At 51.6% G+C, this 13,469-nt stretch overlaps 1 protein-coding gene across 3 annotated transcripts in view; it reads left to right on the top strand.

Annotated features, from left to right (window-relative positions):
* The window catches only part of TEKT3 (tektin 3), a 166,532-nt gene that overhangs the window by 132,841 nt on the left and 20,222 nt on the right, over positions 1 to 13,469 (top strand). Inside the window, exon 1 of one of the 3 annotated variants that reach the window (XM_025182421.3) lies at positions 10,781 to 10,905. The exons of 1 other annotated variant lie outside the window; for it this stretch is intronic. The gene's annotated coding sequence lies outside the window, so the exon portion shown is untranslated. Of the gene's footprint in view, positions 1 to 10,780; positions 10,906 to 11,237; positions 11,376 to 13,469 lie in introns of those variants that run through there. One more of the 3 variants, XM_006118699.5, reaches the window with a different exon arrangement.

Here is a 13,469-nt window from a genome sequence, read left to right as displayed (position 1 = left end):
CTCCTGGTGGGCCCTCAACACTGTATTTACCTGCATGGCCACAGGTACTGGCGATCAAAGCTCCCATTGGCCACAGATTGCCGTTCTTGGCCAATGGGAGCTGCAGGAGTAGGTATCCCAGTCCATGACTCTTCCCGCCTCTCTCATTAGCTGGGAATGGCAATACGCAGCTAATAGGAGCTGCGATTGCTGGTACCTGTGGAGGTGCAGGTATAGTGGCGCCGGTGGCCTACTGGGAGCTAACCCAGCATTCCTGGGACTTATGGTCTGGCATCTAAACCAAGTGACACCTCCTATCCCTGTTCTTATGATTCCAATTATTATAAAACCTAAACCTAGTTTATGACATGGCGTTTTGCAGTGGTCTGGCTCCAGATGACGCTGCATACGCAATGTAATATTCTCATGCGTGAAACGATCTCCTCCGTTAATATTCTCACTTCATTCTATCATCATCATCATCAACAACAACCATGGGCTCAACACCCATTGGTGTCCGATGACTCCCTCACTATTTCCTTCCCTCTTTCCCTGGCCAGTGCGGAGTGACTTAGTTTCTGTAGACTAGCTCCACACCAATCTACTAGATCATCTACCCAGTCTCTGTGGGGTCTGCCTCTCCTATTCGGACCATCCATTATGCCGAATACCAGGGTCTTAACTTTTTGCTCGTCGTTCATTCTCCAGATATGCCCGAAGAGCTGTAACTTCCGTTGTGTAACCTTCTGCAGCAGGTTCTCTTTCGGCTGTATCTTCCTAGATAATGCCTCGTTGGTGACCTTCTGCATCCATCCTATTCTCAGGATCTTTCTATAACAACTCCTCTCAAAGGCCAACATCCTTCTCTTCAAATCTTTCATTATCACCCATGTCTCTCATCCGTACAACATGCTGCTAAATACACGTTTCCAGGACACTCAGCTCAGGGGCAGCCCTAGACTAGCTGCCAGCAACCGGCCCTTAGGCGAACCAGGCAATCGGCGCCCCCATCTCCAAACCCCTCAATGATATTGCGCCACCATTTAGCGCCCCATTTAACTTGGCGCCTTAGGCAACTGCCTAGTTCATCTATATAGACAGGCCACCCCTGGCTCAGCTTTATTCCTAAGCTAATGGCTTTACCTTTCCAGATCTTATCCATCGCTTTCAAACTCATTCTTGCTTTTGCTATTCTTGAAGACTAAATCTTTATGTGGCTAAATCTACGGGTGGCTCTGACTCCAAATGGTCGTTTATTTTTGTTTCTCTGGTTTTATGCCCTTTGAATCAGCATTGCGTTGTACTAACTCCATGCAAACAGGCCATTTTCCACTCTGAGCACATCTCTCCTGCAGAACTGGACACGGCTGTCTATCAGATAATCTAATTCCAAGAACAGGATCCAGACCCATTGCCTCAAGCCTGTTCTAGTTCATAGACGCTATAAGGAGACTTTGATGCAACTACAGTAATTTGTTTCTATTTTCTACTCTAACCAGAGGAGAGCTTATTAATGGTAAAATTTGACTTGCGGTCTTGAAATAGCATCAGACAAAGAGGAGTCTTCGTAGTAACCGATTCTGATTAAATATATCACAATGAGCAAAAGTTTTGACTCAAATTATTTAGTTAGTGATTTAAAATAAAAAGTCCTACAGAAGAATTTTGAAATGGGTCCAGAGGATTTAGGAGTGCATGTCCCACAAATCACACTTGAAGGTCAAGGAAAAGTGCAATTCTTGACACATGTTGTGATCACACAAATTAACTGCATTTTAACGATGGGAAAATGCCATGCACTTGCTCTTGAGATAAATGCAAGGCCTGTGGTGTGGTGACTCATGAGGAGAGGATGGATTTGAAAAGATTTATTCATGCCACATTTGTCGTGTGGCTTTTAAAACAAACAAGCAAACCCAGAGTTGTCCATAAAATCAAATTATCTAGCTAAGAACTACGGCATTTTCAGAGGGGCTGAGCATGCACTGTTGATACTCAGCACCTTTTGAAGTGGTTGTCCTCATGGGGCTAGATTTCAAGAAGTCCACACCTCCGTTGGAGCCACATTTTCCAGGAGTCATAGAATCATAGAACCCTACGGCTGGAAGAGACCTCAGGAGCCAACAAGTCCAGCCCCCTGCCCAAAGCAGGACCAACCCCAACTCAACCATCCCAGCCAGGGCTTTGTCAAGCTGGGACTTAAAAACCTCTAGAGATGGAGATTTCACCCCCTCCCTAGGGAATCCATCCCAGTGCTTCACCACCTTCCTAGGGAAACAGTTTTTCCAAATATCCAACCTAAACCTCCCCCACTGAAACCTGAGACCATTGCTCCTCATTCTACCATCTGCCCCCACTGAGAACAGCTCTGGCACCCAGCACCCAGCACTCAGCTCCTGCCGCTCTATTTTGGCGTGTGTGTTCTGGATTCAAATGGATACTGGACACATACCAGCCATCTCAGGGCAGGTCTACACAAGACAGGCTACATCGGCGCTGCTGCACAATGGTAGCGCATCGGGTGAAGATGCTTTATGCTGATGGGAGAGCTCTCTCTGGTTGGCGTGAGTGTTCCATCTCAGCAAGAGGCAGGAGCTGTGTCTGTGGGAAAGCACCTCCCACCAACATAGCGCAGGTGTGGACGTAGGTTACGTTGCTTAGGCAAGAGGTGTCCTTCTCTCACCCCTGAGTAAGTTACATTGACTCAAGTGGTATAAATCATGACAGGTGTGGAGAAAATGAATAAGGAAAAGTTATTTACTTGTTCCCATAACATAAGAACTAGGGATGACCAAATGAAATTAATAGGTAGCAGATTTTAAACAATCAAAAGGAAGTTTTTCGTCACGCAGCGCACAGTCCATCTGTGGAACTCCTTGCTGGAGGATGTTGTGAGGGCCGGGACTTTATCAGGGTCAAAAAAGAGCAACAGAACTTCAGGGAGGGCAGGTCCATCAATGGCTATTAGCCAGGATGGGTAGGAATGGTTTCCCTAGTCGGTGTTTGTCAGAGGGTGGGAATGGGTGAAAGGAGGGGGATTGCTTGATGATTCCCCATTCTGTTCATTCCCTCTGGGGCATCTGGCATTGGCCATTGTCAGCAGACAGGACACTGGGCTGGATGGACCTTTGGTCTGACCCAGTGTGGCCGTTCTGATGTTCTTCGTGCAGACCTGTCCTCGCCGTAGAGTTGCTGAGCACCTTGGCTGTGGTGCTGACTTGCCTGTGGACAGGCGTCACCTACTGAAGCTAAATGCCCCCACGATGGGTCACGGTGATGGCACTAGACCCGTTTCTAAACCTGTTGGATGATATCGGGACAACTGCCTCATGTAGACAGAGTCTTGGCTATGAGACTGAGGCCTCTGCCCTGCTCCACCACAAGCAGCTTGGGAGAGAAGGGGGGTTGTGGCAGGAAGGAGGCCACTGCTCATGTCCCCCTTTGCGCCAGTGAGTGGGGGAAAGAACCAAGTCTCAGCCTGTTCCTCTGGCCTCTGTGTCTACTCCCCACCCGGTGGCGGTAAGCAGGGAGCTGCTGAAGAAGGAGCCTGCACACCACACCAGACCAGGGATCGAGACCTGGGTAGGCTGGGTATGCGCATATTTCCCCACGTGACCTAGTAAGACAAAGGCACAATCTGCTTCTCAGGATTTAGACAAGTCTCTCTGAAACGAATGTGACTTTTGCCTCAATTAGAACCTCAGCATTTGGCCCTCTGAGAGCCACTCTCCAGTCTATATTGGGAGCAAAGGCCTGTGTCTCAAGCTGAAAGTCACTCCAGGCAGAGCAGGAAAACAGATGGTGGCGGGAGGAGGGGAGGTGGGTGGACATACATTTATCGAGATGATTAAAATTGCAGAGCTGCAAAGACATGGGAGGCCACGAAGCAATCCACTGGAACATGAATTTTGGTAAGGACTCCAGCTTTCTGGAAAAGCAATCACTCATGTAAAATAAAACCTCCCATCTGCACACACCGACAGATGTGGGTGAGTGAGACAAGGTGGGTGAGGGAATCTTGTAACGGACCCTCTTCTGTCTGGGAAAGAAAAATGCGTTGAGCTTCCACAGAGCTCTTCTCCAGTCTGAAAAAGTACTTGGAGGGGTCACAGTTGACAGGTGTCCTCTGGTGTCCATCAAGGGGCAAGAAACACTGGCCCTCGAGCTAGAGTTTAAAAAGAAAGTGAAGGAGGCACCAAGAGCTTGCTGGAATGGAGCCGCTATCACTTTGTGGCATTTTCATGATGAAGTTCATGACATTTCTCACTTTTCTGACTCACTTTCAAAATAAAACAAAAGGAAAAAAATATGTAGCACTTTAAAGACTAACAAGATTGATTGTCTTTAAAGTGCTACATATTTTTTCCTTTTGTTTTACCAAGATCAGACTAACACGGCTACCTTTCTATTTCTTTTCAAACTACAAGTTTTTTCCATTTTCCATTTTGTAATGGTGGGGGCAGAGGGAATCTTTCTGCCAATTTTTAAGTCCCAGCTCTGTGTGTGTGTGTGTGTGTGTGTGTGTGTGTGTGTGCGCGCACACGCGCATGAAATCTCTTAAAACTTTTGTCACTGGGAAAGGGTGGAAAAAATAAGATGGGAGAGAAGTCCCCCCTTCTCTTGGACTTGCCCCTCAGTTTTTCCAGTGGTCATCCTCTTACCCCAGCTCAATTGAAATCCCAGATCTCACACCAAAGACCAGAGTTATCCTGTCCATGAGATGGTTTGGGGTGGCCATCTTGGGCCCTGAACTTTGGGGGACCCTACGGCAGCTGTTCCAGCTGTCCTATGGACAGGACTGTCCCGCATATTGAGGTTGGCCTGCGGGGCCTAGGGAGACTGGGGCGGGTTACCTGGGGGCCTGGGGCCGGCGGCAGCCCAGTTCAGGCCCCTGCCCGCAATCACTGTGGCAGCGGGAGCCACGCAGGGCTCGGGGGAGCGGAGCAGAGCAGGCTGGGCCAGGTTGTTCTGCTTCCTGCGGCTGGCTGAAGCTGAGTGACTCGGCTGGGAGATGGGTGGCAGAGCGAAGCAGACTGCTGGGTCGCTTTGCTTCCTATGGCTCCCACCACCACTGAGTGCAGGGGGCCTGGACCCCTGCTTTCCTGAGCCAGGCCCCCAGTAATCCCCTGGGATGCGTCACTCAGGGGAGGGGGCTTTGGAGAAAATGAACGGGCGGTGGGGGGGGCAGGTGTGGGAAGAGGGGGGGCTTGGGGAAAGGGGTGGAGTGGGGGTTGGCAGAGCAAAGGTAGGAAGAGGTGAGATGGGGGTGGAGCCCGGAGCTTGGCCCCACCCCTCTCTAGGGATGGTCCTACCAAAGGCAATGTCTGTAGCCAGTTCTATAATCAAGTATGTGCAGGTTTATTATCCGGAGTGGGGGAGTGGGATGAGCTATCTGTAGGTCCAGGCAAGCAAGAATACAACACACATCAGTTGTAAATCCTACCAGTGTCAGAACTGTAGTGATCGGACAATTCAAAACGGCACTCAGGGCAAACCCCGGGTTAGCCCTGGGGGATCTTTCACGCCAGTTTAGTCTCTGGACCTGTGATGGTTCAAACAGCAATGAGATGAAATATTTTCTGGGGTCCTGCTGCTTTATGGTCCGTGACCCGCGCTGCCTTGCACGTAGCATTAGCAAGGGATGATAGGGCCATTCAACAATTCCTTGTGTTGTGACATTTTTCAACGGTTCGTTTAATCTTGGCAGGTTCCCATCACAGGCGAGGGAGGCAATTCCCTTGCCTGGGTTCGCAAGCTCAGAGCAAACGATTCATTAAGTCAGTGTTTCCCAATTTTATTGGGCCATGGAACCCTTTTCAGCTTAAAATAATCTCAAGGAACCCTTAGGGTTCCCAGGGTAAAATTTGGCAAGCAAAAAACAAAAAAAACGCACCACCAGAATTGGTTGAGCGAAAAAACCTGCAAAATACTCTGTCTCTTTAAGAGGGGGCGGGGCAATGCTGCGTTCTCGCGGAACCCTTACTTTCGCTTCACGGAACCCCGGGGTTCCATTGGGAAACACTGCATTAAGTTATACACAAACCAGACAGATCCCCTTATAGCACGGGACAGACTTTGCAAGAGAGATTAATGCAGGCAGCATTTCGAGTCTCAATATATTCCAATAAGGCCGTGGTCACCAACCAGTAGATCGTGAGCTATCTGTAGATCTCAGGGGCTCTAAGAGTAGTTCTTGAGCCCTCTCTGAACTGCGCGCCTGTGCAGTACATTTACATTAGATTTCCTCATTTGAGGAGCAGCTACTCACCGAGCAACAACACAGGTGAGTAGCTGCGAGGAATGGTGGGAGCTGGGAGGTCGGGAGGGCTGAAACACCCCAGCCAGCTGACTCTGGCTTTCACAGCTGGAGCTAGGCGCAGCCTCCCTGGGCTGAGCGCAGGGCAGCCGGGCTGGAGGGAAGAGAAGCAGCTGCCCAGCCAGCTGGCCATGGCACTCAGCCAGGGTGCACCACGCTCCACGTGGGCTGGCACAGAGGAGAAGCTGCCTGGCCTGCTGGCTGTGGCATTCAGCCCAGAGGAGGCTGAACCGCACTCCAGCTGATTGGGTGGCTTCCCCTCTGCGCCTGCCCACGTGGAGCTTGGTGGCACCCTGGCTGAGCACCATGGCCAGCTGGCCGGGCAGCCGCTTTTCTTCGCTCCAGCCCGGCTGCCCTGCAGTCAGTCCGGAGGGAGCGCGGGTCAGAGGCTTCCCTCCGTGGCTGGTGTAGGGAACTCCCTGCCCCCAACCTTGTTCCCTCTCCTCTGCCCCAAACTTGTCCCCCGCCCTCCTGCCCCCCCTGCAGAAACCAGTTCCTTCTGGCACCCTGTCTCCTACTACAGAAACCTGTCCCCCTGCTCCCCTCTGCAGAAACCTGTCCCCCCCCAGCCCGCTGCCCCCTGCTGCAGAAACCTGTCCTGGCATCCTGCCCCCTCTCCCGTGCCCCCACTGGCACCCTGTTCCCTGCTCCAGAACTCACTAGCACTCCTCCCCAGTACTGTGTCCCCTGCTCCCAAATGACTTTTCTATGGGTCAGTGACCCCTGACTCAAGGCAGGTTCCCTGCCATTCTCATAAATAAAGACAACGCAGAAACTTTTTGTGTTTAACATAGTATTCTATTTAAAAATGAAGCCTGGCCAACAAACCCCCAGTTGGGGCCAAGCCCCCATCTGGCCACAACCACTCCTGCACTCCCCCTTCCCCAGACCCTAGATCTGAGCCTACAAACACTGGAACCTCATGCCCTCAGCCCCTCACATATCCCAACCCAAATTCCTGCACCCTCACATCCGCAAGCCTGTGGCTTGCTTAGTATCCCAACACTGCCCAGCCTGGAGCCCCCTCTCCGAGCCAGTGTCCCCTTCTCCACCTCCTCCTGCATCCAGATTTCCTCCCAGAGTTTGCACCTCTCACCCCTTCCCACCCCCAAATCCCTCATTCCCACCCCAGAGCCTACACATCCTGTCTCAACACAGCAAGGGTCCAGCTAGACTGCAGGAGTTTTTCAGGATTCTGGAGATATCCCAGAAAAACTCTTCTGCATCCTGGGTTGCGTTTGTTCTTCCGCTTTTTTAGTGGAAGAGCAAACAGGCTCTTTTGGTCACCCCTATATTCCCCTTTCCACAAGGAATATGGTGGCTTCCAAAAGAAGGTTTTTTTTCTGACATTTGGTCCAGTGTAGACAGGCCAAATGTTGGAAAAACCTCTTCCTACAGAATAATATGGGATTCAAGGACAAAGCAATTACCCTCTTTTTTAATAACAAATGGTCTGATAACAAACCATGTACATGTTTTGTTAGTTTATAAAGTGATACCAGACCATTTGTTTTTTCTGTACAGACTAACTCGGCTACCCCGAAGCCTCTTTTTTAATGTCACTGTGTTGCCTTGAATCTGCGCTAGGCCCGCTGTCATGCAGGGAGCTGGCTTGGAGGACATCTGGAGCCATTAGGATAAAAGTGCCACTGTGACGACGCAGTCGGGGTTCCCCCAACACTGCACCCCCGTAGCAGCAAGAACAGATTCCACCAGCCAGTAGAATAGAGGGTTTATGGCTTCTCCAGGATACAGCCCAGCACAGACGTGCTATTGCTACAGGAGTCGGCCAAGATGCCTCCAACCCCCTTGAGATAGGGTCCCTGGGCCCCTAAATTCCAGCCCCGTCCTTAGACTGGTTCCTTCATGATTCCAGCCCAAGACTACCATTGCCCCTTCATGGGAAACCTGGTGCTGGTCTCCGCCTCCCTGCCTTTGTCTCTCTCCCTGGGAGGCTGAGCCTAGGTGTCTGGGTTAATACACATTTGGATGAGTCAATGAGAATCTCACATCACAGCGCAGGGGGACCCCGGGTTACAGAGCCGACAGCCCCCCCACTACGCCACAGCCACACATCAGGGGAGTTCAGAAGCTTTTCACACACGACTTACTCCACACAAAGCCCCAGAGGGCATGCAAAGGCCACAGCATGGTATAGCAGACAGGCAGCATTTGTGCTGGCTGTGCAACATGAGTTGCCACCATGCTGTAGTGAAGAAGGCGTGTTTTAGGGTGCTACTACCAGCCGAGGTGAAAGTAAAGTGGTGCACTGCCGTGCCCAGCTCTGCCTAGAACGGGCTGAGCAGCGGCAAAAGCCAGCAGGGAGCTCTTTAAAGAGCGGGTTGCGATAGGACAGTACCCATCAGAGATTTAAGTTTAAATTTAAGAGGATGGAGAGAGGCTGTTCTCAGTGGTGGCAGGTCGCAGAACAAGGAGCAATGGGCTCAAGTTGCAGTGGGGGAGGTCTAGGTTGGATATTTGGAAAAACTCTTTCCCTAGGAGGGTGGGGAAGCACTGGGATGGATTCCCTAGGGAGGGGGTGGAATCTCCATCCCTAGAGGTGTTTAAGTCTTGGCTTGACAAAGCCCTGGCTGGGATGGTTGAGTTGGGTTGGTCCTGCCTTGGGCAGGGGGAGGGACTGGATGACCTGTTGATTCTTTGATGACCTCCTGATTCTGTGATAAGGGCCCTGCACACGGAGGTTGGTGATTGGTGGGTTGGGTATCTTAGACCCCGGCTAGCCGGCCAGTTCTGCCCAGGTCCCTGCCCTCCTTTCCCCAACAGAGCCCAGAGGCTCCCTCACCTCTGCAGCAATGGCAGGTAGGCAGCTGGGCATGCCCTGCCCCACCCCACAGGCACGAGCCCCAGGATGCTGGGTGGGAGGGCAGCACAACCATTTGCTTCAGCTGCCTGGAGTAACTGGCTGCAGGCTGGCCCCATTAGCCTCAGCCCAGAGCTCGGGAGCCTAATACTTGAGCCCTGCCCAAGGTGGAGGCGGAGGCAGAGTTGCCCATGGGCCATGCTCCTCACAGCTATTTGTGCAGCTCTCCCGTGGATGCTCATCAGGGATTTCTTGCGCAAGAGAGCGTCCACACTGCCATGGGTGCTCTTGCGCAAAAGCCCAGCGCGCACATGGCAGTGAGGACGTTTTCTTGCGCAAGACTTTTTGCACAAGAACCCGTGCGCAAGATGTTCTTGTGCCAAAAGCTGCGAGTGTAGACATAGCCCTGGAGTATTAGTTGCATCCAGTTCTGGGCCCCACTATAGAAAAGACGTGGATGCACTGGAGAAGGTACAGCAGAGGGCAACCAAAATGACTAAGGGGCTGGGGCACATGACCTATGAGGACTGGCTGAGGGATGTGAGCTGGTGTAGTTTGCAGAAGAGAAGAGTGAGGGGGATTTGACAGCAGCCTTCAACTTCCTGAAGGGGGGTTCCAAAGAGGCTGGAGAGAGGCTGTTCTCAGTGGTGATGGATGGCAGAATGAGGAGCAATGGGCTCAAGTTACAGTGGGGGAGGTCCAGGTTGGATATTAGGAAAAATGATTTCCCTAGAAGGGTGGTGAAGTGCTGGGCTGGGTTCCCTAGGGAGGGGGTGGAATCTCCATCCCTAGAGGTGTTTGAGTCCCAACTTGACAAAGCCCTGGCTGGTATGACTGAGTTGGGTTGGTCCTGCTTTGAGCAGGGGGCTGGACTTGATGACTCCTGAGGTCTCTTCCAGCCCTGGGGTTCTATGATTCTAAGCTCCCAAGCTCCCAGGATTGTCGGTAAAGCTGGACGAGGAGGAGGAGGACGGAGAGGACAGATACAGAGTAGAGTGACTGTTTACCGCCCGTTTACTGTCTTGTGAAAAGGGTTCACCCACGGCTGATAGGATTTTGCATTTTATCACATTTCTGTGTTAATTAATAGGAGAGCACAGTGCCTATCCCATTTCTCCCCCAGCGCTGTTATTGTTCCCCCTGGGGCTTAATTGTGACGGTCTAAATACTTTTCCTAGACTTGATGCTGAGCTCGGTGTCAGCTCGGGAGCTTGTCTCTCTCGCCAACAGAAGCTGTCTCAATAAAAGCTATCCACCCCCCCCCAGCCACACACACACACACACACACACACACACACACACACACACACACACACACCTTGTCTCTCTCTCTCTCTCTCTCTCTCTCTCTCTCTCACACACACACACACACACACACCTTGTCTCTCTCTCTCTCACACACACACACACACACACACACACACACACACACCTTGTCTCTCTCTCACACACACACACACACACACACACACACACACACACACACACACCTTGTCTCTCTCTCACACACACACACACACACACACACACATGCACGCACACACACACACACACACCTTGTCTCTCTGAAATCCTGGGACCAAGAGGGCTACCAAATGACTGCAAACAGCCATTTGCTCTGACCTTCAGCCGCGTTCTCCATCAGCGGGCCAGGTATCTTACCTGACGTTCTAAACTAAACTAAATCAAATTCCTCCTCCCTGCTGTGGCCCACAGACGATGTTACGTGGAAACCGGGAGGTGACCCCGTGAGAGCCGGCGTGCGGAGGAGCATGGGCAGCAGTCGGAGGTGAGATGGGCAGAGAGAAGCTAGCAGGGACCTGACCCACGGTTCCGCTGTGGATGTGTTTGGCTCTACGTGGTTCCGGCCAGGAGTGCCGTTAAGAATGGTGATGTTTTACTCTCGGGCTGGCGGCCCGGTTTGCAGGCCAGGGAGCCTTGGCAGGGCTGCTGAGCAATGCCCCCCGGGCTCCCACTGTCCACCCAGCTCCACGTCAGGGAGATCCCCGGACCGCCAGGCCTCCGGAAGAGAATCTGGTTACTAAGCATCTTGTGAGTCCTTAGCAACGCTCCCTCCTCCTCTCTCCCTCCTCTGCCCTCCCTGCTTGGCCAATGGGTGGAGCCGGGACAGCGTATGTCACAAAGCAGGGGGTGGGCATAGAAGTGGGGAGGGGTGGGGTGCTGCTGAGCACTGAGTGAGCTGAAGGAGCCTGTGGATGCAGGAGGCTCCCTCCCTCCTCAGCACCAGCTTGCAGACAGGTGAGTGCCTGCATCTCCCATCGCCCCGCAGCAGCCCCCCAGCCCGGAGGCAGAGAAGAGGGAGCCCCTGGCAGGGGCTGCTGGGGGCCTACATGCTGAAAGGAACCCAGCAAGCACCAGGGACAAGAACCCAGCTCCCCTGTCACTGCCCTGCCTTGTGTGAGCTTCAAGGGGTGTGTGTGTGTGAATGTAGTGGGGAGCCAGTCAGGGGAATTTAGCCCAGCCGCTCCCCAAATCTCCCTTCCCCAGAGCTAAATCTGTGGGGACAAGGAGACGCTGCTCATGTTCACACAGACGAGCAAGTGGGGGGAGCGGCATGCAGGTGAGGGATCCCCGCTGCACCCCAGAAAGTGCTCTGCACTCCAGGGGTGTGTGTGGAGGGCTGAGGGGTGCAGCCTGGGCATGGGGAGTTGATGGATCAGTAGTTTTGGGAGTGGGTTGTACAGGGCGGCGGGAAGGAATTTACTTAGAGTGGGGGAGCCAGGATGACGTGGCTTTTACCCCACCTCAAAGCTCCCCTTGTGTGTCAGGAGGGGAAGGACAAGCAGTTCCCAGGAGACGAAAACCACAGAAACTCTCCCTCCCCCTCCAGAACCCTTTGTTCCCTAGGGCTAAATATGTAGCTGGAGGAGGACAAAGGGGTGGGAGTCACTGATGAGTGGGAGTGGGCATTGCAAACTGAATCCCAGCCCTGACAAAATAGCCTGCTCAACGGGCCTCGTTTTGAAAAGTTTGTGCGAATTTGCGGTGTCCAGCTTGAGACAAATTGGGCCCAATTCGTCGGAGAAGCTGAGCACCTGCAGCTTCTGTTGATCTCGACAGCACCTCCAGAGATCGGGGAGTAGGTGTTGTAGGCAGAGTAGCAGCACACCACAGCAGCCAAAAGGCATTGACACATTCAATAATTTCACAGATGCAGGGAATGTACTTTCCTTCCTTTTTTTCCTGTAGTTTGCATTAGCATTGGCTGAGTTACCTGCTATTTATCATTGCTGTAAATAACACATTGCACTTCTCAAGCGCTGTTCACAGAGCATGTCAAAGCACGCAGAGACGCTGGAGATGGAAAAGATCTAGTCCTGTTTCCAGACATTTGCAAATGAGCAGAAGTTACCTGGCATAACAGTCCCCTCCAGATCTGTGTGTGGCTTCCTGCCTTCCTCTTCCAGCCCAAGCTGTCTGTGCCCAGCTCGGAAGTTTAATAGTTTCCTGGCCTCAGAGAACATCCTTTTCTCCTCCTGTGACCTCTCTCATTTTCACTGGTTTGCCTGATTATTTGCAGTATTATATTCCAGATCATTTATATTAGGAGGCATTCATTAGTATTAATGCCAAGTCTTTGCCATGCTAAAGCAACAGTGGTTTGAGCAGCCCAAAGATGAGCTACAGATGTTCATTGCTGGTTAGCAGAGATGCATCCTGGGCTCTCATGTGGCTTTCCCGCCACGTTGCCTGATTTTGATCTCACACGTTTTACATCCTTGTAGTTCCAGTAGCCAGATCCTCGGCTGGTTTAAAATCATCATAACGCTGTTGAAACCAATGGGCAAGCTGAGGATCTGGTAGGGTGAGTTCAGTGGTGTTACTCCCAATGTACAAGAGTGCAAGTTAGATCTGACTCAGGTCAGTAAGCTCTCTGATCTGGATTGTCATCTGCCAAACATATAAGACGTGATATTTATCTCAGTCTGTGCTTCCAGCACGGTGTGTCTCTCTTCTAGTCCTATCTAGGACTGTCTTGCGTTTGCCTCTGGGAAAGCACAAGTTTGCTTCCATTTTTGTGGAGGTGACTAAATACCAAGAAATCCTCCTTCTTCAGAGGCTTAGAACTTTAAATACAAACCAGTCTCTCTCATGGGGAAATGGGCCAGCATAGGTGTACTGGAAAAATTACACTGCTATAGCTATTCCAGTGTCTGGACACTATGCAGGAACAAGTGAAATTCTGGAATAACAATTACACTATTTAAGGAATAAAATAATTGTTAAACTATTACCAGTGTGTGTGTGTGTGTGTGTGTTTGCATGTAGCTTTCACAATGGGCTATTTCTGCAGTGGTTTAGGATCTATGTGGGTAATAGGCATTGTGTCCG

Source organism: Pelodiscus sinensis, chromosome 20, assembly GCF_052426305.1.
Source record: "Pelodiscus sinensis isolate ZL-2025 chromosome 20, ASM5242630v1, whole genome shotgun sequence".
Taxonomy (NCBI): domain Eukaryota; kingdom Metazoa; phylum Chordata; order Testudines; family Trionychidae; genus Pelodiscus; species Pelodiscus sinensis.
This window is presented reverse-complemented; position numbering and strand designations above follow the sequence as displayed.